The 27198-nt window shown below is 42.7% G+C and overlaps 1 protein-coding gene across 7 annotated transcripts in view; it reads left to right on the top strand.

Annotated features, from left to right (window-relative positions):
* Nucleotides 1-27198, top strand: part of Krt95d (phosphofurin acidic cluster sorting protein KrT95D) — a 71154-nt gene that overhangs the window by 18956 nt on the left and 25000 nt on the right. The window contains exon 1 of one of the 7 annotated variants that reach the window (XM_076790062.1): nt 11848-11901. The exons of the other annotated variants lie outside the window; for them this stretch is intronic. The gene's annotated coding sequence lies outside the window, so the exon portion shown is untranslated. Of the gene's footprint in view, nt 1-11847; nt 11902-27198 lie in introns of those variants that run through there. 7 annotated transcript variants of the gene reach the window in all.

Below are 27198 nucleotides of genomic sequence, written 5' to 3'. Positions count from 1 at the left end.
TTTTCCGTGGCGGTGAATGCCGAAACAAATTTGCGGCCCGAAAATTAACGGAAACGAATAAAAGATGGGCGACCCCGCTCCGTAACTCGACGTGTCGCATCGGTAGAAATTTTTTGTTCCATCCAACGTTCCATCTCGGAACCCGAAGAAGACAATCTCGTTACTTCATTGAACACCTCTCGCTTGCAAAATCGATAACGCCGCTAATGCAGAAAATTCGCGCGCAGTCTATTCGCCCGACTAATTATAGAATTTAAAAAAAAAATGAAGAAGGTAAAGAAAAATCATGAAAGAGGCAATATCGATCCGACGATTGAAAATCCTAGCGGGACGCCTAGCATCTCCGAAGGTTAAAGAAAAGTTGTGACCAAGGTCACGACCATAGTGCTACTTACCCTACTTCCATTTCTAATTTCGGATGTACCCTGTATATAGATAGCATCTCTCTGCATCCCTGTAGTACGTTTCGAAAATAATAAAATTAGAAACCGCGGAAGAGCCAACTCGCAAATAAATCTCGGTTGCCAAAATTAAACGGCGTTGTCGAAGGCGAGACAACAACAATAACGAGCACGGGACTCGAGGAGAACGGATCCTCGAAACTGGTACAGCGAATCGTTTATGTGTTTCGGTTGTTAGCGGGCGTCGGGACGAATTATCGTTCATGTTCAGTGGACGACTCGCGCCGAATGGAGACGTTAAATAATGAATTAACGCGTCATCTTTGCCGTCAAATATACATCTTGCAGAAACAAACAAGCCCAGTCGATGTGCTCCTTCCGCGTCGTTAGGAAAATGGCTGAAATCTTCGTAAAGTCATTATCAAATTTCCTCGTTCTGTACCTCATAAGAAAGACATAGTAATCAATTTTCTATTAGCATGTTCTTCATATATTTTAACGCATCCAGCGACGATCATCTCACAATTTTTGAAAGTCATTATCCATGGCTGAGTCTTTTTAATGGACCCTTCAACAGCAACTTCAATTATTTCGTATCATTATGTAAAAGAAGTTTTTTAAGCTTCCTTTTGGCGCAGCATTGAAAATGCTATTAACCCTTTGCACTCCGGAATTTTGTAAGCACCTGTTAAATGTCGCGGTGACAAAGAAGTGCAAAGGGTTAATAGGCTTCCGGCGAATAAATAAATAATGAACAAAGTCTTACCGTTGCATTTGATTTTATCGTCAATGAAAACATTTTCTACGTCAATCATATAAATAGTTATGATCGCAGACTGTTTTAACGCTAGGTTCACGGAGCGCTAAAGCGAGTATTTTATATTACTTCATAAAAATAAGAAGAATGTGTCTAACCAAGTTTCTGGCAATTTTTTAAACAATATATACCTAAAGAAATAAATTTCTCGAGCAATTCCACGTAGATGGATCTTCGCAATCCCAATAATCGTGAATGAAAAATATCAGAACCGGTCATTTCGACTTTTCTTTTTTAAATTTTCATCTCCAGTCACTGAAAATCGAAAAAGGAAACAGCAACAATTTATTTCATGAACGAGTAGCTGCGTCACGGTGAAAATAAAGTAAAAGCGCCACCGTTGTTCGTTCGTGCGGACATTTTCTCGCGTTTCACAAATGTCACAGATGCACCGAAGATCGCCGGGGCCGATTGCAAGCGAGCATGGTTGACAATACGAAGCTATCCATCTTCGGAGGGTTGAAACGCGACGCGGTAATCTCCGATCGTTCGCATGCTGGCGATCATGCTCGCTCGCCTCTCCTCGGGTGCGACAAAGGTGACGGTCGTCTACGCGGGGACGCTACTAATTATACAATAGCGCTTCAACTCGATGGCATTCGCCTCGTTTGCTCCTTTTATCTGGGCAAGACGACAAAAAGAATCTCGCGCGAAAGAGAAAGGGAACAATGCCGAGAAAAACGTTCTCCAAAGTCGGTCTCTCTCTCTCTCGCTCTCGCTCTCTCTGTAATTGACTTAGACTCTCTGTCCAATAAAAAATAAAATTTTTGTTAACGCTATAACTACCGAGCCCTAACCGAGACTGATTCCATAATAATAATAACAGGATTTATTCAGATTTAGAATACTTACGGTACCATTTCAGTAAAGATTAAACAATTGAAAGTGTTTCCACATCACGAATGGTAAAAGAAAAGAATCGGAAATCATTCTGAAGGGCTCGACAGTTCTGCCGATAGAATGTTCAATAAAAATGCACGCACGATCTCATCTCCGCTTCAAAGGGGAAAACCGTCCTTCAGAGTGCCAAGACCTTATTATTAGCAATTTTATCGATTAAGGTTATGGCTCACATGTTGCTGAAGTTCCCACCAGCCAGGACGTTTGCACGCAGGTCGGGTTCGTTTCTCGACGAAAAGCGACGTTAGCGAGCATTTAGGACAGCTAAGAGGGTGCTCTGGAAGATCGTCGGTCGGTTTTTGTGGAACGAGGTCGAGATTCGCGATTAGGATTCCCGTCGCGAATCCGGGGATCTGCCCGGACGATTATAACGTTCGCCGATGAATAATACATCCGTGAAAATACGTTCGCGCCAGGGAAAAACACAGTCGAGGGCATCGCGGCGTGAATGATGCAGCTGTGACGAATCAGATTCAATAATGAAACCGAAGACAATTATTGGGATTCTCGCAAAGGCGAAAAATTTCGAACGATGGCTGCGGAGAAGACGAGAATCAAAAGGCAAGAGAAGGACGACGAGAAAGGAGATTAGACGTGCAAGAGAATGCAATTTGGATCAAGAAGGATGACGGGAGAAAAATGAGGCTGAAATGTGAAAAAATGTAGAAGCGGTGGACGAACAATTGGGATGTTTAGCAGAAGAGGTGACAGAAAAGAGGATTAATATTTTTTCCCAGTGAAACCCAACAAATAATTCTTTCAAACGTTAATTACATAAAAATTGTTTTCTGTCTGAAACCACGTCTTCGCCAGGGTACACAATTCTGAAGTTTCTCCGGTGAAGAGATTAAACTTCAGTCGAAATTATTTTCGAAGACGATTTGCATAGAATTCGCATGAATGTCTCCGGCGTTCGTTGTTCGACGCCGCGGGACCACTCGTTCTCCGTTGAGTCAGTTCGAGCAGTTAATAAACTCACCAGAAACACGGCGATCCGAACGAAATGGAGTCGTACCTTGCTCTCGGGGAATGTTTCGCACCTGCACCCACGGGTGCAATAGCGCAGCGCTGCAATCTGACGGAACTCGGTCTGATAAGAAATTGGTCCGTGGGAATTTCGTCGGAATTCTCTGCGTAGGGGCGTACGTTTGCGCGCATGGAAACGCAATAGGAGCGATCCAGGGAAAATCGATAATTGAGAAGATTCTCGCTCGAGCGACACGCGAGATCGGACTCCGCCGGCAAACAATGGGGATCGATTGCTCTTGAAAAACGCACGTCGCGCCGAAGGTCTTGGGTAATTGAGCGATCTTCGCGGAACATGGCTTCGTTAGAGGTCTCTTTCTCTCTGTCCCACGAAGATTAACCATTCATCAGACCCTCTTCTTGATCGGTTCCCGAAACTCGTACACTTTCAGCGAACCGAAAAGTTCGCGGACGTGTGCACGCGAAAGCGTGCATTACTTATAATTAGCGGGCGGCGCAGAGTTTTCAGATAAGAGTGCATTCTGCTTGGATATTTATACGAGGCCCGCGCACATCGATGACGTCTTCGCTTTGTTTTTACCGTGAGCCACCTATCGACGTGCAAAATTATAGCGGCGTTAAATTTTCGTCCGAGACGTTCGTGTTCGATATTGAAACTGCTGTAACTTCGCGATAAACGGTCGTACAACAATCATTCTCGGTTTGTTTTAAATCGTGAAGCTTCTACTTTAAGACGCCTTAGTTAGTTTTTTCAAGGGCGCTTCTGCACCACGCGGAACAATGGAAAAGCGACGATACCTTCCCCTTTGAAATATTTTTCGATCACGGCACTTTTCATTTAAACTCGAACGAAACGGCTACAAAAAATCGTACAATTTTTACTAAATTGTTGCCAAGAGGAGGATTGTTCGAATCTTTAAATTCGCGTTAATTTCAGTCAAAATTTTTCAACGTCGCCGGTAACTTGCAACCTCGTAAATAAAGAAATATGCAATTCACGTCTTGATTTACCATGGAAGTAATTGTTGTTTCCGAATAGAGCCACTGAATGCTGTAAGAAAACGTTGACCGTCGAGAATAAAATATTAATTAACTTGTATTAATATTAATTAGGTTTCAACGATCCTCGGAGTCTGTGTCCCGAGATTATCAATTCGAGTTCCCCCGTCTTAATCGGTTTCCGAAGCTCGTCCATTATTTAACGAACTGAAAGTTTCGTGGACGCGCTAAGCATCTTGTTCCACGGCCGGCGGAAAAGTTCGCGAAAGTGTGCATTACTTATAATTAGCAAGCGACGAGGAGCTTCTGGAAGAGAAGAGGCGCGGAACGGCGGTGGGAATATCTACTTCGAATGTGCTTGTTTATTTACACAAGATGCGAGCGCGTCCCGGGGCGATTCTTTAGGAAGAAATAAGAAACTTAAAACCGGGGCTTCTCGGCCGAGGATTAGTTTTCGAGGCAATTGAGTTTCAAAGTCGAGCACGTGCATATTCTACTTACGTTTCTGTTTGCAAGGGGAAATGGCGGGTCATGCATAGACGGGATAGCTAATCACCGAGTTCTGTGAGAGAGTTCGACGAGTGTTCGAGCTGGATTTCAAACAATGAAGAATACAAAAATTAATGGCTTAGCGATAGCATATTTTTAAATTTTTTTATATATTTTTTTCCATATGTTAATCCCGCTGTGTTTCTCTGGTCTGTTAGACCAGATAGAATTTACATTTTTATTTCTAAACTAAAGAAAATTTCATCGATAAAGAAATCCCAAAAGTAACTAGGCCAAGACTTCTATCAACTATATTTTTCCAGAACAGATATGAAAAATAATAAAAGTCGCAAATAATTGTAAATAGAATTTTAATCGAAGTTTAAATCGAAATCATCTCCTAATATAACTGTTATGATTTTTATTGCGCAGCAGAAGCGCAATTAACGAAGCAAAGTTAATCATCTGATAAGACAAAATCATCATATACGGTTTGCGGTTCGACTTAGTCAGATTCTGGACAGTTACATCCGATTAGCGGCCAGCAGCTTCCGGTTTAAGCTGATAATGGCCTCCCATCGAATCCGATTCGAACTGATACGAATTGATTCGAGTTGATAAAAGCGAAGTGCTTAAATCGCTTCTGATATTTGGCTTTGATAAGAAACCTGTTCGCCCTGTTTTAACAGCCGAAATCGGAAATACCAGTCTGCGGTTCGGATATCCGGATCAAAACAGAAATCACTGATCGCGGGAACGGATGCACGCAATTGCGAACCGGATGTAATAACATTATCCTATCAGTTGGGTGATCCCATCAAATTTCGCGCCATTTCCCAATCCGCAGACTTGCTTCCCTCTAATGCGACTCCGATATTATACTTGGTTCTCTGGAACACATGTTCCAGCGTCTGCGTATAATCCAATTTTATCAACGATCACTGCACTAACAATAGTAATCCGAGCACAAACGAACCGTGTCTTTCGTGTCTTCGTCGAAAAAGTGGACCAGTGTATAGAAATTGAAAACGTAATTTCTTCTTATTATATCTCGATCAAAAATTGTTCCCAGACTGCATAATTGTGCAACAAACTGCGCGAAAGCGCCATTTCTATTGCTTGCATTATAAAAAATTCTTCCAGTCGAATTCTTCAAGTCGGGAGTCTTGAATGCTCAAATTCTCCTGATGTTAGTACCGTTTTGTACTTCGTCTACCAATTTTTGTTGTAATTTCATGAAATTCTCGGTCTACTTATAACTCGCCAGAGCGTAGAATGCTGGAATGAGTAGATTAAGTAGATTTCGCGAAATTCGTTCGAGAACAAGTCAAGGTGACCCGCCCCCGGGGTTAACCAAACGGGCAACAATAATTGGCTGGAAGGCGGGTAGCAATTGCAAGTGTGCAAGTGCAACGAGACACGGGCACGGTCGGAAGCGGAGAGGCAAGTACAAGGTGAAATATTCAATGCAAATTACAGCCGCCGTAGGAACTGATGTCGAAAGTCAATCTGTTGATCAGCACTTGACCTTTCTGCTCTCTCCCCCCCCCCCTCTCTTTCTCTCTCTCTCTCTTCTTTAAACGCTTTCATCTTTTCATCTTGGGAATGATCTTAAATTATGTCCGATCCGCTCACTTCTCGAACACACTCTGCGCCCATGTGTGCCTTTGTGTGTCTCCTCTTGTTATGCGAGATTGGAACCCGTTCGAACCGGGATGGGGAGGGGGCAGAGGACAATGAAACTCATTCGGAAGAATGAAAGTTCACTTACGTGGCACGATGTAACGGTGACACAGCACCGCAGGTATATTTACCTTATCTACACTCTATTTCTGACGTGACGCAACGACATTCGCGCGTTGACCTTTCCGCGGTTTCTCGGTAGCGGTATTATCGAACGTCGACTTCTTGCGCTTAAACTTCATGGGACAGTATTCGTTGTGTTTTCACCGTTCTTTCACCTAAAGAGCCACGCTCTGCAATTATTAAACTGCGGGCGATTGTATTTTTTTTTTCTCTCTTATTTTCGCAAAAGAATTTCACGAAGCGGAGACCCAATAGAATTTTATGTTCATTGTAAACTGCTGATTCGCGTGCAAAGTAAGAATTATCTGGATCGCAGAAAAATTCTATGCAAACGAAATGTCGACCGTTATTAATAGGAATTTTAGTAAGTTTTAATTTGTAGATGTTGAAGTGTGACCGTTAGGAGATTAGAAGCTAGCTGAAAGGTTTGGCAGATGCAACTCGTGTTTGCAATCGATGCACCCCCGTTTATCGATTCCCACCCTTGCGGGATCGTTGGCTTCTCCCGGGAAAGTCGACCAGGGAAAGTGTCCCCGATTCGCATATATTCTTTCTCCGCTGCAACCTCTATATATGCAGGTATGCGGACCACTTGGTGACGTTGGTTGTCGAAGGACAGTACGCGCCTGATAGTGGGAGTCTTCCGCATCTGCAGCACCCCCGCTACCGTCAAGATTCCAAATTTTTTTGGCTTGCAAAAATCTTCTCTTGTGAGTTTTCCGAGACTCGAAGCAGTAGTGAAGCGAAACATCTAATAATTTTCATAATTTTCACCGTGGTGCTTTTGCAATTCTAAAAATATGATAATTCTCATCGTTTCTACCGTGATCTTTTCGGAACTCTAAAAATACAGTAGCGATTTCTAGAAGAGTCTTCTTGCATAACAACTTTTACAATTTTTAAAGTTTCTCTTCGGATTACGAAATCTAATCTGTATTATCGTCTAATATCTAATCTGCCCTGTTTCTACACTGTACTTGGCGCTAGCTATCTACGCTATCTCTGATAAATAAATAGTTTCTATCGAGAACGTAAATAACATTAGAACTACAAATCATAGTGTTACAAATAATAATGGTATTACGAATTTTGAACAGCTAGAAAATCCTTTTTTGAGCACCCGGTATCACTATTGTTTAGTCTCACAAAAATTTCATTGCACTATTTTTTGGTAGAAGCACACAGAACCAACAATTTGAAGTCGACGTGTACTTGAGGAGAAACAGAGTGTAAAACAACTTGAAAAATCTTTGTTTGGAAGCGTTGAAACGTCTACTTTGTAGACAAGAGGCTAACATAAATTTTATCGTACGATTCTAAAGATAGCGAAGGGATCATTATACGAAAGTTCCTTGACGCCTAGTGTGAAGCCAGCTTTACTCGTTCACCCTGCCATCTGGTCTCCTCTCTCCACCTACGTTAGACGCACCAGATAGTCGAACAGTGAGTCATAAACGACGGAAGAGACGATCATTCTTTTCAGGCTCCATGTGCATGCTAACTCGAAGAGAGACGCATCATCCCACTCTATTCGCGGTTCGATTCAATGGTTTCCACGTTTTATGTACCCGATATCCTTCGCATGTTTCATGGCCCCTATCACACTCAGCTTTATCCCCTATGAAAAACTTTCTCTTTGCTTAATGAAAACTTCCGTCGCGTTTTTACGCCGATACTTTCCATCGTCGATCTGTCGCTCATCCTTGGTGCGACGTTCGTGAAAAGAGTATCATTGAGAAATTAATTATCGACGTTATCAAAAATCATAACTGAACCGAATGACTAGAACTGTTTCATTCGCGTATTTCACTGTACTATTTCACTGTACTAGTCGCGTGTCTCAAGAATGAATTCCATCCGCAAGCCTCGCGAGCGGAAGAGTTGTCCTTGACAGTGGTTCTTGAACATGATTTAGAGCAGGCTCGTTCCTCGTATTTTAGGGTTCAGGGTCGTCGCTCCACGAGCATCTGTTCGCCGAGGAAAAATTTCTTAACGATTTCGTACAGTGTCGCGGCTCGTCACGAGAAGTCGGCGAGGCTCGTTTCTCATTCCTGTCACGACGAAACCGAATTTCTACCGAGCAAACGCGCGCGATGTATGCATTATACGTCGGTCGTTAGATCGTACGTTCGAGCGGAAGAAATTTCATCGATGTCCACCGTTCCGGAAGCGATTTCAGAACTTAAACGGCGGATGCTCCACGTGGTCGCGCAAATCGAATTTCCATGCGCGTGCTCTGTCCACGGAAAAATTTGCTCCACCGCCGCTCCGAGCGCCGCGGAAAATTGTGTCGATTCGTTTCGCGTTTGCAACGCAATTCTTTCCCGAAGGATGAATTTTAAAATGATCTTTGGCCCACTGGTCGCAAGCCGAGCGTGGAGTTTCACTGCCAGGGCTCCTACGCACCGTGCGAAATGGCCTCCGTAAATCTCTTTCGAAGAGGATTTAACGATTGTGTTCTATCAAACATGCAATTTTATATCGCAAGCACAATCCTGGATACGTGTAAATTATTCCGGAAATGAAACTGCCTCTGGACGGTATTTTTTCAATTGATTTAGTGATTGCACTTTATCAGACGTTAGTTAGACTGCGGATTTTTAAACAAAATCAAAATTGTCGGCATTAATTGCAAGATAACGGAGCTACGTTTATTTCTCTGTCGACTAATGTTAGTCAGATGAAAATACTACAACGTTTTCAAATGCTTTTATCTAATTTTAGTGAAATACATAAAATCCTAGGTCATAATATATTTACAAATTTAATATTTCTACTTTGACTACATAGAAGTAATTTTAAAGTTACATTGGTTGTATAGAGATCTTCTGAAACAGATCTAGTGATTGCATTTTGTCGGACAGACTGTTTAAAGTAGGTTCCATTTAACATAAGTGAAAATTGCTTTAAAGATATAATGAATTTCTTCAATTATTTTTAGAATACTTTCGGAATATATCTAGCTGTAGCAGGAATACGAATGTTCAAATGAGCGCTTCAAATGAAAAGTGAGATTTCGAGCACCTTTATTGCACAATGATGAAAGTTCCGTTCTAGATAACAAAGCGTGTTCCGAATAATGTCAGACTACACGCTCGATTGCAAATGCACAAAGTTTTCTTAACACAGTTACACGCTGAACTTCCATAACTTCTGTAATTTATTCGACGGTTTGACGCCTATTTGTCTGGATTATAGCCAACAATGCTTTACCACCGGCAAGTGGAATATCCAGAGAGCGAAAGCAAACAATCAGCCCGCGACAATTTCCGTCAACAACGTCCACCGAATGCTACCTTACATCAAACATTGTGTCACGCGCATAAATTTCATAAAATTTAAACGGAATTCACCTCCGATGATTCATACACAGCGCGTCACGCGTTCGTTCGCGTACTTCGAAGGCAACGGTTCAGTTTGAAAAATTGTTGTACCACCTGCATTTGTTTAACTGTGACACATGTATACTTTTTCCGGGTATTTTAAAGTCAAATTTCGAAATTTCCATGCGAGTCGTAGATATTCGCCAACTTCCAAAGAAACAAATGCGTGTGCGAATAAATAATAAAAAATGAAAACAGCTTAAGGTAGGTATTCTGTGTTAGTGGAAACGAGCGTAACTCGTTTCTGTCCGTCATAATTCATTTACGTGACGCAAAGCCTACAAGTAACACACACACACACACACACAGAGAACGGAAATGTTCGCCAGCCAATAATTTCGTGGACGAGCGTAGAAGCAAAGAGGATTGCAAAAAGGTCGACAAAGCTCGATTAGAGGGTGGGAGCAGGCTGCGTACGACCACGAAGAGACAAGCGTCTTGGGCCGTTGACGTAACGTAGAATCGATTCCGTCTGTCTCCTGTTCGCCGATGATAATGTAACCGATTTCGTCGATTACGTTTCGCACCGCTGATAAGCGCGCGCATCCTTGTCGAACCCGAGATCGACGTGCTCGCGATATTCTCGCGCGGACGATTAAAAAACTGCGATTCCCCTGCCTCGTTATTTTTAAAAGCAATCTATTTTCTGCCGCCGCCAGATGCATCGATCGGAATCGCCGAGCGCGACGATGTTCGACGAATAAATTGGAGACAGTGGGAGCGTTAAGAGGAGAAGGGGACGGATGAAGTAGTTGCACGGTCGAGGACGGTGAATAATAAGTTTAATAAAATAAGGGATGAAAATACGCCGGTGAGAAGCCAGCGGAGCGGAAGAGATGGATGGAGGCGTTATTTAAACTTTCGTGTTTTCCTCTCGGGAGATTTCCGACTATTTTCCCGCGATAACCAAACATCCATTCTGAAAGAATGAGATTTTCTAAATACCTCTATCTCGTTCTGTTTTAAACATTTATATTTCTACATTTATTCAGAAGAAAAGTGATACAACTCGAAATATATTTATAAAAAAAATTGTAATAATAAATATATAAATTGTGGTGTACTTTGTAACGAACGTACAGGAACATCAACCCAGTATCTAAATAACAACAAATTATTTTACACCTCTAAGTTGGTTATATAGAATACAAAAACTTGGCAATTTTTGGGTGATTTTTCAAATGGCTCTCCACGAAAATTTCCTTTTTTTGGCTTACGTCACTTTTCTTATGAATGAACGACATGAAAAGGGTAAAGGAACGATTGAAGGTTAAGCCAATTTATTGTCTCGTTATCGTGGCGCTGCTGAAAGGATTAGCGAATAAACGGGTAAATATAGATTGATATAATTACGCACGCAGTTCTTCGCAGAAAAAGTGATCGCCCAAGGCGAAGGCAATAAGTTGAATTTTTCGAGATGTTTCGAGATGTTTAACACAGCCGGCTCTCATAATGACCGATACGTGTAATTGTAGTTGCGCAACAAACAACGATTGTTGCGGAGTCGATGATTGTTCGGTAACGAGGGACAGGCGCGTCGGTCGCCCATGAAAAAATGCAAAAATTAAACGAACGTCGTTCGCGTTTCACTTCCTGCCTTTATCTAGCGGTCGCCAGCTGGCAATTCAATGAAACGCGTCGCTAGATCGACCATAGCGAAGACGATCTCCTCGCGATCCCTCGATCTCGCGTGGTCTCTGGTCGAATTCAACACTGGGTTTACAAAGTACCAAAAGTGACCAGTTCGGATTATTTTATAAAAATATCAAGAATATATTCAGTCAGATTTGTAGCAGATTTTACCATAATATATGTTCCAAGGAATAAATGTGTTAAATTTCCTGTAAATGCATTTTTAATCACTGCAATGTATTCGAGTCCCTGCGCAATTAAGAACGAAAAATCTAGGGAGAATGCATTTATTGTTCGGACATATCCTTTCGGTGTTAAAAGCGAGAATGAATTATTAAACTGGACGAGTAATTGGAAATATAATTGAACGAACGATTTCTACGCAGATTGCATTACTGACAATATTTCTCGTCTTTTTGCAGGTTTGTACGCCCGTTTACCATCTCCGGAATATTAATTTCGCCCGAGCTGCGACGACAGGGAAAAAGTGAGTCACGTTTAGTAAAACGTTTATGGCAAAGCAGCGGCTTTGATTGAACTTTACGCAACATTAGGCGGTGAAGAAAATCTTCACTGTCCCATCGTTCTAAAACTTTTCATGTTCAAAGGAGCGTCTACTATTTTATTCATCGAACGATATTTTTGAGCGGAATATTAAATGATGTTTCGTGAAGTTTACTTTTCCGATTTATTCGGAACTTTTCATCGTACACAACAATTCGAGTCGCACTTTGTCCCAAATGTATTCATTATTTATTCAGGATTTATTCGTTGCAACATTTTAATATTGCAAAAATTAATAGCTTCTCTGAACATATGGAGGCGTAAAAAAATCTATTTTAGGCTGCAGTTTATCTCAATTTTTATTTATGCAGTAATATTGTAAAACCAAATAGTGTCTCTGAATATACAGGGTCTCCCACGCAACACTTTTCACGATTTTTCAAGTACTTGCGATAATCTGACAAACAAATATTTTCAACAAAAATTGATCAGTTTTCGATTGGCTATACATTGCAATAAGAAAAAGTTCGAAAAAATCAGTAAGCTTGATTTATGCAACATAAAACAACAAATGTCTCCAAATACACAGGTTGTCCCACAAAGAATGCGACTTGTTTCATGTGTTTGGAAGGTAAAATATAACAAAAACATAATCGCAATCATTGTAATGAGCAAAATTCGCATTATTTACGAGACGAACGATGCGCAATATCTACGCGCGAATATTTGATCAGTGCGTCATTCGAGACGAACGACACTCGATAATAACAATTATTAACGTCTCCACGGATTGCTAACATTTTCCCGAGGCTTCTCTTATGTCACCCTTGAAACGTGACAGAATGTTCAACAAACTTTCTTCGCAGCATCGTTCGCATAGAAATCGCATGACCGATGCAATCGCGTAGAAATCAAGTTCGCTCCGATTTCCGAGCTGCGCCATCGCGCGTCGTCATTTGCAATGCAAACAGCGAACGAGCATCGTGCTCTCGCCGATCGAGTATCGATCATATCAATATGTACTATCGCGCAAACGATGACTCCCTCGATCAAATTGCAAACAATCGAACTCCAGGAACGCAATGCCTTGGACCAGCAGCACAAACACGCGCGATTTCCAATCTACTTTATTTTTAATTCGTCTCGGCGTGAGGGAACGTTCGATCACGTTTACCGGACTTCGATCGGATTCAACCTTGATTCGCTCGGTTTCGGCACGATTCGATTGAAACCGGCACAGGCTGACAGCTCTCTAACTCCTGTCGCGCCGAGAACAATGACAACTGCGTCGAATTAATCATTTGTTTCACGATTTTGTCGGTGTCTCTCGCTCTAAATAATTGCACGCCTGAATATTAACGATCTCAACAAATCTTAGACAATGAATACAGTGAATCCTCGATGTATGTCATCAACACGGGTCTTGTCAGCGTCATATATCGTCCAGGAGGCATACCCGAGCCGTGTTATGTTTACACTCCTCGAGGTCCAAGGCCTCTCAAGCTTCGTGGGGTATAACTCGCGGTGGTGGGGATAATTCCGCGACGTTTATCATCCAGGCCTTGGCGACATATATAGAGAAATCACTGTAAATCGAAGAATCGATTGAAGCTTACTCGTCTCTCTGTCTCGTCAGAATCAATTTCGGTGCTCGGAACGAAAATGACGGAATTGAAATCGACCTTCCAAACAAACCGTGTTGACTAATTAGGAGAGGCGGTAAGTGGATTGTTTGGAAGGGCGGATGGGAAGCACGCGGCGTCCGGGATTCGGTGTACAATAAAGAAACGGGGAGCGAAACCAACGGATTCGGTGAACTTAGATCCTCGCCGGCTCGGCTGAAAACTTTCTCGTCGCCGATTCTCTCTCGTCCCCGACCATGAATTCGTTCCATCACGGTTTCACGAACAGAGTCTCTCCAGTTCGCATTGTTTCCGCACAGGCAGAAGCTTGCACGCGAATCCTGTCGGAAATGTCGATCGCGGCCAGGCGCTTTAAATGTCGCAATCCGGAAAGCGTAACAGTAACCAAACGTTACGCGTCCCCCCACGCCCCTTTAAGCTCGTGATACTGTAAATGGATGTAATTTCAGTTAAGAACCGCGGTCCTTTGTCCGTTACCGTTTTCCCTGATCGTTGGTTCAACCGCTGGGAACGATAACTGTTCATTTCTTCTGAAATTGCGCGCACAATTTTCGTGATTTATGCATCGTTCGAACGATGGAAATACTCGGAAATACTCTAAATTGTATATATTAGGTTTTCTGTAATCTCTGGGAGCACGATTAATTTTATGTTCTTTTATTTTTGTATGATTATTGCTAATTTTCGTGTATATAGAAACATTTTCATAGACTATCTTAAGTTTGCATCGAGAATATTTTGGTGATTGATCGACAAGACTTTCGGGAGAACGTAAAGGAGCCTGTGAAGCTCACAAATTTCTGTCGCTACGTGGTTCATTTGAAATTTTTATGCTGTTGCACCATTCTCAGCCACGAAGAGCTTTGAAGTACCGAACGAGGATCACTCTGTCCCTCTTTCGCAGCCTGTCAAGCGTGAAAATAACCGAGATCGCTCTGGCATCTAAACGGTCTCCGCAGTTTAAGGGCTCGAGGTTGCTCGAAAACGTGAGTAATTTATGAGATATTGAAAATTTCTCGAGGCCCGTGGATTTCTGAAATGTCCCCTCTCATACTCTTAGCCGCGTATCCTTTAACAAAAGAACGATTCGAACGCTTCGTCAACTCGCATTCGTCAAGTGCCTTATCTTTCTACACGATACGATCTTTACTCGATATATGTCCCGAATATCTAGCCGATAAAAGTCCCAGACCTCTCCCCACTGCCGCGGGGTATACCCCGCGAGGTGCCCTAACGCTCGAGTGGCCTTGATCGCCGAGGAGTGTAAACATAACACGGTCGGGTATATCGGTGTGAGACCAGGAGACCACCACCAATCCAATAACAAAACTTCTTCATTTTTCACTATTTTGTTATGGAAGTTTCACCAACATATTCGTGGCATTTTTCGAACGAAAATGATACCAAATATGACATAATTCCGATGATATTGACTCGCGTAATGAACGATGAAAGTTTTGAACTTGAACGATAAAGTGTTGTTATTGGGTTAGTGGTGGTCTCACACCGATACACCCGACGCCTATTATGTTTACACTCCTCGGCGACCGAGGCCACTCGAGCTTTTCTGTCCTTTTCCACGTTCGGCAACGTATCAAAGAATATTATCTTCTAGCGGATATATGTCCCTGCGTAGACCTGTGTTGTGGACATGTGTCGACAAAACAATATACATCAAATCTTTCCTTTAAATCATGTATGGAACGATGACATTGACAAACGCACCGTAACTCGGTACAATTAACTGCAACAATTAATATCAAGTCTGGCTCGACATTGGACCGGAAATGGTTGAGTGACTGCTAAAGACTATAGTTGAAAAATGAAGAAGAAATAACTCAACACCCATTGTTAGCATCCCATTGTTAGTGTTCTAGAATGACCGCTCCGTGTTATCGTTTCTTCGCGATTCTTTCGTATGACGGTTTATCGTTCTACACTGTCGCATCGATCTTCCCAATCTTGTCGATCTTCGGCAGCTTTTGTCTGCCTGGGTTGATTGCATTTTGAAAAACGACTGACCAAAGCAGTCGATCGTTCAATGGTGTGTCACTTGATTGACGAGTGACGAAGCTTCGCATTGTCTTCCGCGGCGAAACCTTATCGCTCTAAATCGTTCTGCGTTCGCGATAAATCCTCGCCGGTTTCTACAAAGAAATTGGCAGAGGCCGACAAGCGGCCCGTGCTATTTTTGCGTCTTTGACGCCGAGTAGAGCGCGCACGCCGCCATTGTTTACGAGCGCGCACAATGGACGTGGCACACACCGTCGTCGTCGTCGTTGCGAATCCTCGAGATGCACAGGTGCATTTCGTCGCGTACTGCGTCTCGCGTGTTTCCGATCGACATGCATTGTGCAGATTCGCTCTGCGAACGGACACACGCCGGCTCTCTACGTGTGTGTAGCGATTACTATTGCGGAGGCCAGCGGAAGACGCGTCCGTTATGCCAATGTTTATGTCACCTGACGTTCTGCTCGCGCGTGTCTCGGAAATAAGATGCTGGTAACCGTCTTTGAACTCTTTACTGGTCCAACGATTCCTCCGAAAATTGCAGAACGTTTTGCAAATGGCGGACATTCTCTCCTGGGAACAGCAGACTGATGCAATTTGTGTTGGCTATTATCTTGAAAGTTTTATCGAAAATTCGCCGAGTTAAATAGTGAAAATGCATTCTTATTTCACTCTTAAACACAGCCGAATAGACAATCTATTGATTTACTGTTTACAGAACGGTAAATAGTTTCTCCTATTGAGTTGTAGATTACACGGTAACACAAAATGTCATCTTAAGGATTTTGTAAACACCTAAAATGCTTTCTCTATTCATTAGTGAAAAGAAAAAGAAAAATATGTACTGACCTTCGGTAGTCATTTGCATAATTAAATGATTTCTTTGTTACGTTAGAAGCTAGTCTGGCAAGAAGAGACGACAAGCTATGTAATACTAACTGCATGAAACTGCTTGACCAGGAAATTCATTTGAATGTTATCAATTTCAGAAAGAGTTTAAATTAATAATATTGCAGCTGGGGAAGCGCTTTAATATTTAACATGCGAATGGTTTGTAAATGATCCGGTTCGTCAGATTAAATATTGTTGGAAAGAACTGTACAGTAATGAAGCCGTAATTATTTCTACGCAGACGCCACCTGAACGTCCCTCTTACATCTTGTTCATCGAGCGATTGCGAGATTAACACCGCGTGCAGAAGGAATTCGTTAGTATTGCGCTCCCGCGAATATGCGAGCCGCGTTTCTGCGAATGTTAATTTGAAGCTCGAACGTGGATTACAGACGACCCGGTCGGTTTACATTGGAAATTGCAACCGTGGATGCCGATGTAACGGAAGTTCGCGTGAAACCAGTTCGACGCGCGTTATTTACCGCGCGGAGCAACAAATACACCGTGATTACAGGCAGCCCGTCTGCGATTATCGAATATAATTATTCGACGAATCCTTTAATAGAGGGCTAGCAATATCTGATACCGCGACGCAGAAATTATACTGTTAACAGGCAGAGAATAGTAATGGGATAATTTAAGCAATCTCCGTTTCGAGGAACTGTTTCTTGCTGATGTTTATCTGCTATTTTTAGTCGCGTCGCGGGAATATTGAATTTGAAATAACTCCGGCAAGAAAACCTATTAGATTTAATTCTCTTGTGAGATAGTAGTATTAAAGTATCGTGCACATCCTGGTCATTAGACATTTACATGTCTGAGGATTTTGCAAAAATATCTTCTATGTGGTTTATATTCGCGATGCCAAAGAATATTAGAAAATAATGGATACTATATATTAGCACTACTTCTATTTATTTTTTTATGTAATTTCTGAATACTTAAAAGTTATTGGATAATTTCCCTTCGATCTTTGCAGTGCAATTTTTATTTAAAATTTGAAAAAGTTTCTTTCGACACCTGTGGTAGAGATAGCGTTAAAGGTAACAAATAAAATAATAAAACTCTTTTCTTCTGTTTGTACACAGTCAACGCAGACTCGCGAGCAATAATGGATTAGCTGTGAACCACCGGGCATCGGGAACGTCGAGAATAGAATTTTAATCGCGTCATCGCACGCGCGATACTCTATTTATTCCTAACTAATTCAGTTTTATGTACGATCACGCTACCCCGCGGAAACGGTAACAAGTTCGCCAAGAAATTAAAACTCGTGACGGACTCGTTGAAATGCAAATGTCCATCTCGCAGCCCGTCACCGGATCTCGCCATTCATTTTCTTCGCGTCGCTCGGCGTTAATCAGATTTGCGTTCTGTAAGAAAGAAAAGTGATTTATCTGTAAGAAAGGAAAGATTTATTGGAAAAATCCATGTACAATTCGCTGCAATCAATTCCGAAGACGAAATCCCCGAGCGAACGGGTTGGCACGACGCCGGTGATTGGCAATATGTTAATCGAGCGATTAATTTCGCGCGGGATGGACTTCCGGTGATTTTTGCACGAGCGAAGAATTTTTTCGCGCGTCACACGGACAGGTGGGATGAGCCGCGGGAGACCAATCAAGTGGCCTGTTCCATCGCGCGATCTAAATCCCCTCGAGTGTTCGATTCGGGGATATCTGAAAAATGAAATGATTTACAAGGACAGCTGTCGAGATTGTTTAACACATCGACTGCCTTGTTTATCGAACTTGCACATCGACACCGAACAGTTGTCCCCAAAAGATCCCACAAAATCAGAAATAGTGGAAGAATTCAGAAAATTTACGAACATCGATGCATTATTCCGGATTTGTTAAAATTGTTGAACGTGGAAAAGCATTACTATCCAACTGCCACTTTTCTTTTTTAATGGATGCAGGAAATGTTTGTTCTGCATCAAGATCCGTAGTCCGATCTTCAGGGAAACGCTGTCAGAGGCTCCAGTCATTAATCTCTTCCGCTATCAACGCTGGCGAAGATACGAATCATTCGGATCGCATGATTCACCGTGTTTAATTGGAAAAGATCCTCCACGCTCGAGGGACAATGTCTTCGCAAATCGAGACAAGGGAAAAGCAAAAATTTCCTCGGGATCCGAGGATCGGTGCGCGTAGCAGAGAGCAGCTGACTAGCTGTGAAAGTTAAATTAACGTGTTGCGCAAGTTAATACTATCGTTTGGTTTATTTCTGCCGGTGTAAGCCGGCGACACACAGGCGCTGGGCTTTGTCATTACGTGAGTTCCTTTTAGATAGCATTTTGGCAGAGGATCGGCAGCCGGAGAATGCCATCGTACAGACGCCCTTGAATCGCGCCGGCAGATACTCTGTACACATCGATTTCGCAACGACCACCTCCCGACGCGCGAAATTTCGCTGTTTGCCAATTAAAACCTCCGGCTTTTTCGTTTTCGCGCCGAGCCGTTCTTTTCTTGTCGCGAGGAAGAGCGCCGTAAGAACTTTCTGCTCGTGTAATTTCTAATTTCAATCAGCTTCCGTTAGTTTTAATTGCTGTGCCGTGGTTCTCGGGAAAAAACGCCTTAAAAAGAGCAGAAGAGAATAAAAACCCAGTAAAAACAGAGTGGAATTAAAATGCCTTGAAGACAAAGTAGAATAAAAATGCTGCGAAAAGGAGGAAATGTAAAAATGGTTCGGTATAAGTTAAAATGAAAATGCTTTAGGAGCAAGATCGAATAAGAAAACTTTAGAAACAAAAAAATATAAAAATGCTTCAGAAACAAAAAAGTATAAAAATGTTTTAGAAACAAAGAAATATAAAATGATTTAGAAAAGAGAGAAGATATATAAAAATGTTTTGGAAACAAAGAAATATAAAATTGCTGTGAAAAGAAAGAAATGTAGAAATGGTTCAGAATAAGTGAAAATAAAATTGCTTTAGGAACAAGATCAAATAAAAATGCTGTAGAAACAAAGAAGCGTAAAATGCTTGCGAAACAAAGAAATATAAAAATGCTTTGGAAACAAAAAAATATAAAAATGTTTTAGAAACAAAGAAATATAAAATGATTTAGAAAAGAAGATATATACAAATGTTTTAGAAGCAAAGAAATATAAAATTGCTGTGTAAAGAAAGAAATGTAAAAATGGTTCAGGATAAGTGAAAATAAAATTGCTTTAGGAACAAGATCAAATAAAAATGCTGTAGAAATAAAGAAGCGTAAAATGCTTGCGAAACAAAGAAATATAAAAATGCTTTGGAAACAAAAAAATATAAAAATGTTTTAGAAACAAAGAAATATAAAGTGATTTAGAAAAGAAGATATATACAAATGTTTTAGAAGCAAAGAAATATAAAATTGCTGTGAAAAGAAAGAAATGTAAAAACGGTTCAGAATAAGTGAAAGTAAAATTGATTTAGGAACAAGATCAAATAAAAATGCTGTAGAAACAAAGAAGCGTAAAATGCTTGCGAAACAAAGAAATATAAAAATGCTTCAGAAAGGAAGAAATATAAAAATGCTTTAGGAACGAGCCAAAATACAGAAGCTTTAGAAACACGATACAATAAAGATTCTTTAGAACGGAACAACAATAAAAATTTGTTGCGCACGTCGCAAATGCACAAAGATGCCCGACAACATCGAAAGCCCCAAAGCGGAAATACAGAATCGGCGGGATTGCGAAACCCGAAATCTCCGATCGCACGCAATAAAAATACATCCTGTCGTGCTCGCAATTTTCCGGCTAACTAATAAAAGCATCCTGGAGAAAAAAAGAGTCTCTCACGCCCGGACCAGAGCGACAATGGATAAATTGCGTTGCTGTTATCTCGTCCACCGATCATCCCATTCGCTCCCCAGAGATAACGAACCGGACAAAGATCCAAGGTTTTGCGCGGGTCTCCGGCCGGTGTTTTATTAACCGTTTAATCGGTTCGGAGAGGTTTGACACATAGGCGCGGGCAGAGTTGTGATTAGGCAGCTTGCCCACCGACGATGCGACGATTATTGCGGCGGGTGGCATAAGTACTTGCATAATTGACGGAGGACTAGACCTAACCGCTGAAACCTGCTATTACGGCTCCTGCCACTTTGGCGACCGCCGTTGCTGCTACTGCGCGACGTATTATGCAAATGGTCGATATAATTGGCGAATCTCGGCGCGAATTACCCCCGGCGAGTCATTGAATAGTGTCGCCGATACGTTATCGGACACAGACGGCCGCGGATCAAGCAGTCGGTCGGCCTGCGATCGGGAAAGATCGTTGCAAATTGCGCGTTTATTACGACCGATCGCCGTTTATACGAGCACCTGGATTATTGTTTTAACCCCAATCAACGACGGCGCGAACTCGTTACACCTTTGCGCGTCATCGAGTTACGCTGATTGGACGCGTTCGGGCATGACGTTTCAATGAAACGAACGCGAAGTTACATAATTAATGCCGCTCATTAGGCCGCGGACGCTTCCACGAATTTGCACTTTCATATTCTGCAGCACTGTGAACTTAATTATCGTCGTTAGAGTGTATCTTCGTGTGTTCCATTACTGTTTTTTGTTGCAACCGACTTCGCTGTTTTTATCCCGGTGTGTTAGATTGTTGCTGTCCATGCATCACTTTATCAATAAACTTGATGCAGACAATTAAGTGCTTTCACTGTTTTATACTCGATTCAGGTTCGTCACGACCATTTAACTTCTTCGTATACTGCAAAACGATTGATCTCCTTCCTTATTTATGTTGTCGAATGTATTTCTTTCTAGCCTGACGTTATTAGCGAAGCATGTTTGCTAATTTAAAGAGTAACGGAAAAACGAATGAAATGTTACACGAGGATCTTTAATCATTTTGATGTACTCATATGACGCATGTGTGAAAGTCCTTTAATTGGTCCGAAAAGTCATTGCTGGTAGCTTGCCATCTTGAAAAAGTAAAAAATGGCGTACAAAATGCGCGAATATCGTTCGTTACATTTTCGACAACATTTTTAGGTATTAAAAATTTGACTGGCATTCGTTACGCGAGCCTTTGACTGTTACGAACTAGTCGCTCAAGGGGTTAAAATCTAAACTGGTTGAACCCTGTGAGGAAAATTTTGTGTATTTTTGGGGAACGTATTGCGCCAATCTTTTCCAGAGTAATTGGAACGACGTAAAGTAGAATATCCCGAGCGACTTCGCCGCGAGAACTTCCCTTTCGGCACGGTAAATTCGTCAGCTGTCGAAACCAACGGACTCTCGGGAATTATCCGGCGACAATTTGCGAGGCGAAATAGCTTAATATTTGGTTTAATTGGAACACGCGACCGTGCGCCCGGGCGGGACTGCGAGCGATATAAAGGGGCAGAGTAAACAGAAAATTGAGTTTGGAACTGGGTTTTCGCGATACGAATCGAGGAGGGGGGAGGTGGGACCCGTGAGTCATGGAAGTTGAAGTTTTCATATCTACGATAACAAAAGACACTCCTTAAGAATGGAAGCAAGAGAGAGAGAGAGAGAGAGAGAGAGAGAGAGCCCTGGAAGGCTTTTCCCCCTCGATCTTCTCCCTCTTGCGCACGAAACGGGCCGATAAGCTTATCGTTGACCCTGCGCCTTAGGTTTCCATAGTTCGTCGATCGCCACGACCGACCGATAAAAAAGATAGGGCACGAAAATCGTTAACGACTATCCTCCACGAACCTACTCGGATATCGGAATGTTACGTTTCTCCGACAAAAATCCACGATGAAGTACCTTCTTCGAACGTTGAATGAACATCTAGAGCAGTGACAAGATAAGAAAAATCTTCTGTACACTCGGATATGTGATATCGACGGGGCAAAGAAAGTAGAACGACCTGTTACCACGTGTTACAATTTTCAATTCTTCGGGGAAACATTGCACCCAGCTTTTGTTTGCTCAAATCCTTGATTTTTCTATTGATTATTAATCTGATTTCCATACGCGAGGGTAGTAAATACGATTGGAATAGAAACAAGTAATGACATTGTTTTAGAACTGTAGCAGAACGTTGCTAACATTGTTCTCAGAACTCGCAGATACCTCACTCTGCAAAGCCGAGTGTACGATAACGTAGAGACGAACAGCGTTTTCGCATTTATCTTCGGAACATCCGTAGCATTTCGCGTCGCATAATTAACAGTATCGGTGAGGTTACAAGCATTGTTGTCCCGTCGAGTCAACAGCAGTAATTAATTTTATTGCTGTCGGTCACCGACGATCCCCGCGGCGCCATTGACAAATCGAGCGCCGACAGCGAGCAGCGTGTCGGCGCGATAAGCGCCTAGCTAATTTTGCTCGCCCTTTCATTTGCGCTACGCAATCAATTGCCACTTGATACATTCGGTACCATAGGTCATCGGTAGCCGACGCTGGCCGAACAGAAAATTTAGTGTCGAGCATCGGTCACTGACGTGGCGATCGAAGAAGTGCTCCAACGCAGAAACTGTTCCCCTCTTGCGTGCCAACGATTGTCATTCGTCATTGCCAAACTGCGAAAATTTAAACAGCATTTCTGACAGCAAAAAGTGTATAGTTTTCTATGAGTTCGGTTGTTTTCATTTTTGTGCGACGTTGTTTTCTTTTCGCGGTCAAAAGTTCGTAGATAGTCTGTCATACCACGGTTCACAATTTATTATTCTATACAATTAATTTTCAGGTTTACGATACTTTTACAAGTTGTAATATGCTCTCCTGCCCGCTTCTTTCCTCGTTTAACGCTCCCACTCGCGCAGTCATTGTACTTCCAATTGCACTACTATACTTACGCTACTTAAACAATCCGCTACCGCTCGCGTACGCTCGCAAACACGCAATACAGTCTTCCACAAATTCTGGCGCACGCCATTCGCCTATTCTCAACAATAGATCGAGCACTATAAGTGTGCGAAGTTTCAACTAAATCGGATCCCCGAAGATCGTGCACTCCCTTTGCGAGCAGTGTCGCTGGATCAGGGGAATTGACTCGAATCGAGGGGAATACAGTTACCCCCTCTCCACCGGTACCGGATTAGTCACGTGACATTGTGACACATGCCCGACAGAGACGAAACGCGTCACGTGACCGGGCCGTGGTTGAAGCGTGGGGGAATGTTGTCGTAGAGGGGGAAGGGTCGAGTAGGAGAGAAGTCGTAATCTCTGCTTATGCGTCTGAAACGTGTATGGTATCTCTTGTAAAAAAAGGAAGATTAATGACAATAAGGGTATGCCTACCATTTCAACATCTCCTTACAAAAACGATAATACATGTAAAATGAATTTCTTTCTGGTTGATATTCACTGTTCTGCACGAAGATCCTCTATGCAACAGAGGAGGGGGTCACGGTGACGCAAGGGAGGGGAAGGAAGACGAATTGGCGCACAAGGGACAAAAGGTCGCGGAGAGAGGAGGCCACGAAAGTGAGACCAGGAGAGAAAAACGGTGCAGTTAATCCGGGGATTAGCTCGACGACATCGCAGAGGGGTGCATCGAGGTGCAGCGAGGTCAAGATGCGTACGCGAATCACGTGCCGCGTCGGTGTTGAAGAGTGCGGCAGGGGGGGGGGCGGGGTCAAGGAGCGAGGGAGGCTTCACCTGGGTACTTGACGGTGGAGCTCATTCATCAGTTGTGACGGCGTTCGGTGATTCATGCGACACATCGCTCGTGAATACGCTCGCTGAGAGAGAAAGAGAGAGAGAGAGAGAGAGAGAGAGAGAGAGAGAGAGAGAGAGAGCTGGTCGATACCGCGGACGCATTTCACAGTTGATTTCTTCGCGACGATGCACACCGGCGATGCGCCTGAAATCGATCCTTAGAGATCGATTCCTGTCCCGGAGTGGTTTCTGCAATGGGATCTGTTCATTTCACCCGGAGGTGACGCGCGCCGGGTTTTGTCGAACGATGCGCAAAAATGCGCTGTTCGCTGGAATAAAAATTGTCTGCATTCATCGCAAGAGAACGGTAGCCATTTCAGAGTTTTAGTTTGTAGGGGTCTCCCGTTTCCGATGGGTCCGCGAGATGCCCGCGAGGGCCTTCTCCCTAGACTAATTAACGCGGCCTAATTAACGGTGACGAAGACCACCGGAAGCGGAGACACAAAGTGTTCGATTACAGGTGGGAGAACATTTAAGGGGTGATTCTCCATGACTGTGAGAGGAAATCGAAGTATACAAAAATTGCGGCTTCGTTTTTTACTTATTAACAATTCAGTACATTTTCAGTCTGGGAAAAATATTAAAAATCGCAAATTGCAACGATCGGCTATTATTAGGTATGCTGATCCTGGAAGATCATTGATTGCTTGCTGAATCAGACGTCGAAGACAGATAGATATTTCTCCGACTTTGCTGCGCACAACGGTCAGCAAAAATTTATTCACCGAACGCAGTTTAATAATCTCTGTTTACATACTTCGTATTCAGGGAAACGAACACTCTTCTTTGTACGAAGATATCTTATCGGAAAGATTACGATTTCTGTTCTGCTAAGACAACGATCGCGACCGATATCGCGAGCCGATCGTGATCGATTTCTTGACACATAGATTTCGAAATTGTAAAAACAATTATTACAATTTATATTGTATGATGTATCACACTAGGCAAATTAGATCGTTATATTAGCCGGATTGGCGGTATTGGATAAATTGGATTCTTTCGTGGAGATCTGTGAGTCACAAATTTCTTGGTCAACTTTCTCCGAAGATAAGCAACTTTGGAATGGAAATTTTTGATAGAACACGGAATTATCTCCCAAGAATTGGTAGAACCGTGTTCGAACATTTCTCTCGGCGTCACTCGCGTCACTCTGACTCACGTCTTCATTGCACTCGAGAAACGAGCGAACCGAGGGACGATAACAGCTGGCGATTCCCAGGACACCTTGCTCCCCGGATAACAGACACGTCGGGGAAGGAGCCTGCGTTTATTAAACGGGGATTGCTGTAATTGCCGTGTCATAAACCTCGGGTTGCAATGCAGACTTCGATCGATTTTCCAGAATGGCAGCCCTCTTGGGCCTTGCGCTGTGACACCTTTCATGAAACTTTGATAGGAAACAGTCACTCCGAATATATCTTACACATACCGTTCAAATCGGGTGGGTGGAAGCAACAACCCCTCGAGACTCTTGAGGGTGAGAAAAATATTTTTAGAAATTTCAGAGCGTCCAGTGAACTAACGTAGTAATTTCCTTCCAGAATTATTTTGTCAGGCTTCCTGCATCGAGTAAAGTGTTAATCGAATTAGCTAAACAATTATCTTCATCATTCGGTAAACCATAGCTCCCTAGTGCGAAACCCAACTTCTTAAGGGTTGAAACTCCGTACCCTGTGTGCTCTGAGTCACTGTAGAGGCTAGAGTTACCCTCCACCCTCCGAAATTTTAGATTCTATATACAGAAGTCAGCCCATAAGTTGGGGCTGTCGCTGTCCTAGAGTATAATCGATCCCTACATTACCGACCGAGATTGTATGCATGTGTGAGATATATTTTAGAGATATATTTATAACAGCCGCAACATTGCGCAGCCTTAAACTAATAATCGTTTAATGCGCGCCGATATAATCACTCGTAAATTTAGATAATTACCCATCATCTCACCTTACCAGTACCACAAAATAAACAAACTTACGTTTGCCAATTTGCCAGCAGAATCAACAATGAATAACCGGCTTAGCGTACACAAATATGTAACATCAAATCTTTCCTCATACTTCGTCGTACTAAAGTTGACTTGCACTTGCCAATTTGCCAAGAATCAACATTGATGAATCACTTAGCGTGCTCAGATGTCAAAGATGAAATCTTTCCTGGTGGTTCGTCGTGCTTCGATCCTGGTCCAAACACGCATTGTCCTCGGTTCGCGTTCCGGGCTCGTTCCGAGCTCGTTTGCGATTGGTCACGACGAGCCCTCGCTTTGGAAAAGACAGATCGATTCGGACTAATAATACAAACTTACCAGCGACGTCGCGTCGGGGCAAAGGAAGTACATTGCATAATGGATGACAGCGCACGACAAAAGAGGGTGAATTCAGTGCGTTCGTGCTGATACGTCACCGTTTCCCAGAACCATCGTAGACACACCACACACACACACACACCCGTGTGGAAAGAAACACGTTGCGCTGCTTAAATAGACACTCGTCTTTTATTCACGCATCGGTTCAATTACCTGACGTTGTGCACGGTGTGCTCCGGTTTGAGCGTGCACCGATTGCAGTGGGAATTTGCGGGAGTTCGCATGAGTTTGCATTCTCACCCGGCGAAACTCGAAGGAATCGAGATTAAATGGAATCTTTTGTCGCCCTTTGTTAACGCGACCGCCGCGAATTAAAACCGAAATGCAGCAACAAAACTTCCCACCTACAAAAGTTCAAACTTTGTGTTGAATTTCCGGAAGTGTGACATAAAAAAAAAACAGAGGAATACAGATTAACGGGAGTAGTTAACGAAACAGTTTCGGATTAATGTCAATTACCGAATATCAACTCTCGATAAATTGTAATAATTTGGAATCGAAACTGGAAGATTATAAATTATCATTGTGGTTGCTAGCGTAACCCTTCGGCATCCCACAAGAATTACTTTCCGAAGCTAGTTGAACTGTAAATCGTGAAATTTCATTCACAGGTTCGCCTAATGGAATTCCGTTCGAGATAAACCGAGCGGTGCCGTTTCGAAAAAAAACTTTTTCGAGGATATTGGCGATGTTTACCGGGCTTGCCGGTGGTCGTTAATTAAAGATCCGACGGATTGAG

The sequence above is a fragment of the Halictus rubicundus genome, chromosome 6 (genome assembly GCF_050948215.1).
Source record: "Halictus rubicundus isolate RS-2024b chromosome 6, iyHalRubi1_principal, whole genome shotgun sequence".
In the NCBI taxonomy this organism is placed as follows: Eukaryota; Metazoa; Arthropoda; class Insecta; order Hymenoptera; family Halictidae; genus Halictus; species Halictus rubicundus.
The sequence above is the reverse complement of the archived record's forward strand: the minus strand, read 5'-3'. Positions and strand labels throughout refer to the sequence as shown.